The following is a 5,090-nucleotide window of genomic DNA, read 5'->3' on the forward strand; positions in this document are numbered from 1 at the left end:
AGACAAGGATGAATGGGTGATTGACAGTGGTTGTTCACATCATATGATTGGAGATGAAGGGAAGTTTCTGTCTTTGCAAGAATTTGATGGTGGTCTAGTTAGATTTGGAGATGACAAGGAATGTATGATTAAAGGAAAAGGAACTATATAATTGGATAGTAAGAACAATATTGACAATGTTTATTATGTTGAAGGTTTGAAGAATAATATTTTGAGTGTAGGACAATTGGTAGATAAGGGATTTCAACTACAGTTCAAGGATGGAAAATGCAAAATCATTGACAGATTTGGCTTGGAGATTGTAACCGATACACATACAAAAGGTAATATATTTCATTTGAACTTCGGTGAGAAGACATGTTTGATTACACCGATTGATGAGAGTTGGTTATGGCATAAAAGGCCATGTCATGTGAATTTTGATTGCATTGTGAAGATCAATTCAACTAAGGCAATTAGGGATATACCTAATATTATGAAGCCTTATAATCCGGTATGTAAAGAATGTCAAATGGGTAAACAAACCAGAACCTATTTTAGGAGTATACAAGATAAATCAAATGATGTTCTTGATCTTATTCATACTGATTTGTGTGGACCTGCTAGAGTTAAAAAATTTCATGGTGATAGATATTTTATGCTAATCATTGATGATTATTCTAGAATGATGTGGGTTACTTTTTTGAGAGAAAAATCTGAAGCAATTGAAAAGTTTAAAATTTTTAAGGCTAAAGTGGAAACTGAGATAGGATTGAAGATTAAATGTTTGAGATCAGATCATGGTGGAGAATTCAAATCCGATGAGTTTACTAACTTTTATAACAAGCATGGTATGAGAAGACAATTTTCTGCTCCCCGGACACCTCAACAGAATGGAGTTGTGGAAAGGAAGAACAAAACTATCTTGGATGCTGCTAGAACAATGATGATGGAAGCTAGTCTACCTCATATCTACTAGAGAGAAGTAGTGAGAACAACAATTAATACATTCAACAGAGTACATATCAAAGGAGAAACTGATAAGACACCTTATGAATTATGGTTTGACAATACACCTACAGTTAAGTATTTCAAAAATTTTGGTAGTAAATGCTATATCAGGAGAGATGATACTATTGGGAAATTTGATCCTAGATGTGATGAAGGCATATTTCTTGGTTATTCTAATGAAAGCAAAGCACATAGATGTTATAACAAGAGATTGTAGAGAATTGTGGAGAGTGCTAATGTCAAAGTAGATGAGCTGAACATAAGTTAAATCAGAGTTTATGAGAAGGAACTGACAGTGGAAATGATTATATCTGAACCAGTAGCACCTTTACCGGAACAGAGAGTTGAACCAGTTACTTTGAAAACATCAGAGAATTCTATAGTGACTGAAGAACAAGGAAGAGGAACAGAGAGTCAGAAGACTCCTAGGTATGTGAGATTGAATCATTCTGAAGATCAAATCATTGGGGATAAGAGCGATGGAGTGATGACAAGAAGAAGATTGACAACTAATGAGGTATGCATAATTTCACAAATTGAACCAGTATCAATAATTGAAGCATGTAAAGATGAACATTGATTGAAAGCTATGTAAGAATAATTAGATCAAATTGAATAAAATAACACATGGACTTTGGTTCCCCGACCTAAAAATAAAAATGTTATTGGAACTAAATGGGTTTTTAGGAATAAATTGAATGAGGATGGTCAAGTTATAAGGAATAAGGCTAGATTGGTTTGTAAAGGATATTCTCAGAAGGAAGGAATTGATTATGGAGAGACTTTTGAACTTGTAGCTAGAATTGAAGCTGTAAGATTATTTCTTGCCTATGTTTCTTATAAAAACTACAAAGTTTATCAGATGGATGTCAAATGTGCATTTTTGAATGGGGATCTTGATGAGGATGTTTATATTGAGCAACTTGATGGTTTTTCACTATCAGATATAGATATGGTTTGCAGGTTAAGGAAAGCTTTATATGGATTGAAACAAGCACCTAGAGCTTGGTATGCAAGGTTGGATAAATATCTTTTGAAGCTTGGTTTTACTAAGGGCAGTGCTGATAGTGATTTATATTATAAAATCACTGATGATGAAATACTGATTGTTGAATTATTTGTTGATGAAATTATCTTTGGAGGTGAAGATAAGTTATGCATAGATTTTTCTAAGAATATGGAGAAATAATTTGAGATGTCTATGATTGGTGAGATGAAATTTTTCTTAGGTTTACAGATTACTCATACTGACAAAGGTATTTTTATCTATCAAACTAAGTATGCTAAGGAATTGTTGAAGAAATTTGGTATGGGAGATTCTAAACCGATACGTACTCCTATGGTTACAAGTGAGAAATTGACAAGAAAAGATGTTTCTGCATAGGTGAATCCTACAAGATACAAATCTATGATTGAAGGTCTGCTCTATTTGACTCAGACTAGGCCTGACATTATGAATGTTGTTTGTACTATTTAAATATTTCAAAGTGATCCTAGAGATAATCATGAGATGGCAGTGAAAAGGATTTTTAGATACTTGCAAGGTACATCAGAATATGGCTTGAGGTACTCTAAGGATGATAACTTTACCTTATCTGCATATACAAATGTTGATTGGGCTAGAGATGCTGATGATCAAAAAAGTACTTCCGATGGACTTTCCTTCTTGGAAAGAAGTTGGTTTCATGGACCAACAAGAAATAGTCATGTACTTCTCTATCTATTGTTGAAGCTAAGTATGTTGCTGCTGCTACTAACTGTACACAAGTTTTATGGATGAAGCAAATGTTGAAAGATATAAAGGTGGATTGTGATGCACCATTAGTTATTCACTGTGATAACTCTGTTGCTATTGATGTATCAAAGAATCCGGTATTTCATTCTAAGACAAAGCACATATCTATCAAGTATAACTTTTTGAAGGAGAAGGTGGAAGCAAATGAAGTTAGACTGGTTTATGTGAACACTAAAGAATAGATTGCAGATATTTTCACTAAACCTTTATCCAAGGAATCATTTGAGTACCTGAGAGACAAATTGGGAGTTTCTGCCCCTCTGATAGAGATTTGATTGATGCGGTTTGGCATTGGTCCGACATGCATTATCAAAGATACTATTCATTCTGACACTAATGTGGGATGCTACTGCTCAAGGGGAGTAGTCAGCTTTGAGATTCAAAGACTTATGTTTTTTCTTTGATATTTCTGTCAGATTTTTGGCATTGATGTCAAAGGGGGAGAGATATTGATGTGAAAAAGATAAAGAAAGAAAAAGAAAAAGTCGAAGGGGGGAGAGATATGAAAATTAAAAGGGAGAGTTACTCAGAGCTATATACGGGTGATTGTTGGATGTCTTCCATAGGGGGAGAATTTTTTGGCATTTCTTGGTACTTAGATGTTTTTCACATCTAGTGTTGCCATCAATGCCAAAGGGGGATATTGTTGGCCATTTGGTGGAATTGATTATGTGCTGCATTGATGTTTTTCCATTGATGTCAACACTAGCTATTTGGATGCTTTACTAACACCATTCTGGTCCCATTAGGTTAAGTGGTTTTCTGGTTAACTTGGATCTAGTATGATCGGGCAGGCTCTGGTATAGTCTGGTGATGGAATTGGCTTGTTCATAATACTTATACTCATATTTGGTCAGTTGGTTTTGGTCTGGTGACTGGATGCTATCTTGCTTGCTTAGAAGATTGGTTTCTAGTTCCGGCAAGGGTTTCACCGGCAGAGATTTTGATGGAGATCTTTGATGAATTGCATAAATAGTGTTGGTACAGTTTCTGATGGAGTTTCAGGATGCTATTGGTGATCATGTTCGAGACTTGGCGATTGGAGATCATTGTTGAAACATGTGGACCTATACTTGGTCCTAGTTGATCTAGGTTATGGACCAACTTTAATGTAACGTGTGGATAGGACCTATTGATGTATTTTCGGGATGTCTTATGTGTTGATATTATTTGTTTGGTCTAAGGCCGACATGGTTTGTAATTATGTAATCAGTTTATTATCTGGTGGATATAGATGTAAGATCTCATTGTAGATCATCATGGTTAATGTAAGAGGTCATGGTCAAGGAATGTAATGTGCGAATAATATAATATCATTCATGCAGAGGAGTTGGTCGATCATTGGAAATCGAATTGGGTTTATGTAAGAGGATTTAGTCCTCCGATATTGAGCTTAACTAGAACTATACTTAGGCATAGGAGATGCTATCTTTTGCAGTTCAACACTTCTCCAGATTGTAGTCTGGATTTATATGTAGTCAGTGAGGCTCCTTTTGTGATGAGCAGTGCGCTCTAGGCCATTGGCCTTCCTGCAAGTGCAGGCCCCATCATTGTAATTCACATACTTATTGCAGAAGTATTATCTGACTGTGGGTAGGCTTCCCACCATGGTTTTTCCCTTTACCGAGTTTTCCACATACAAATCTTGGTGTTATGTGGATAGCTTTTATTCTGTGATTATTGTTCATGCTTAATTGATCAACTGCTATTCCGGTATTATTGTTTTGGGTTCCAGTATTAAAGTTTTGATTGTTGAATGTTCCTGTAATCTGTGACAACTGATTCACCCCCCCTCTTAGTTGTCTTCCGGTTATCTAAACTGTCTAACATCCATGAGAACCTTCTTGTAACAATCTTTATTCACAATCTGTATAAGTTCCTATCTAATGAATGGAACAATGCCATTGATGTCACTGGGGTGCAAAAGGTGCCCCTGTAGTTTGTTTTGTGTTTTCTGCTGCTATTTTTGATTTTCTAAGACTTGGTCTCTTTTTGTTGTTAGTTGTTGTTAATGTTGTTACAGTGATGTTTTTGCATTGTGGTCTCGTTAATAGTTCTGCTATGTAAAGGGTTAGTGCCCTAGTTCTCACTGCTTTTTTAATCAAAAACAATCTTTATTCACATACATTATAATATACTAATTGTGTGAGTGAAAATGTGTGCAAATAAAATGATTGAAGTGTAAACCTAACAATCTAAGAAAACACAAAATCCATTCAAACACTCAAGATAAGGACGATATATAAGTGAAATTGGAATGATACACTAAAATAAAACAATGCAAATTGCAAACCAAAATCAGCTT

The sequence above is a fragment of the Cryptomeria japonica genome, chromosome 2, assembly GCF_030272615.1.
Source record: "Cryptomeria japonica chromosome 2, Sugi_1.0, whole genome shotgun sequence".
In the NCBI taxonomy this organism is placed as follows: Eukaryota; Viridiplantae; Streptophyta; class Pinopsida; order Cupressales; family Cupressaceae; genus Cryptomeria; species Cryptomeria japonica.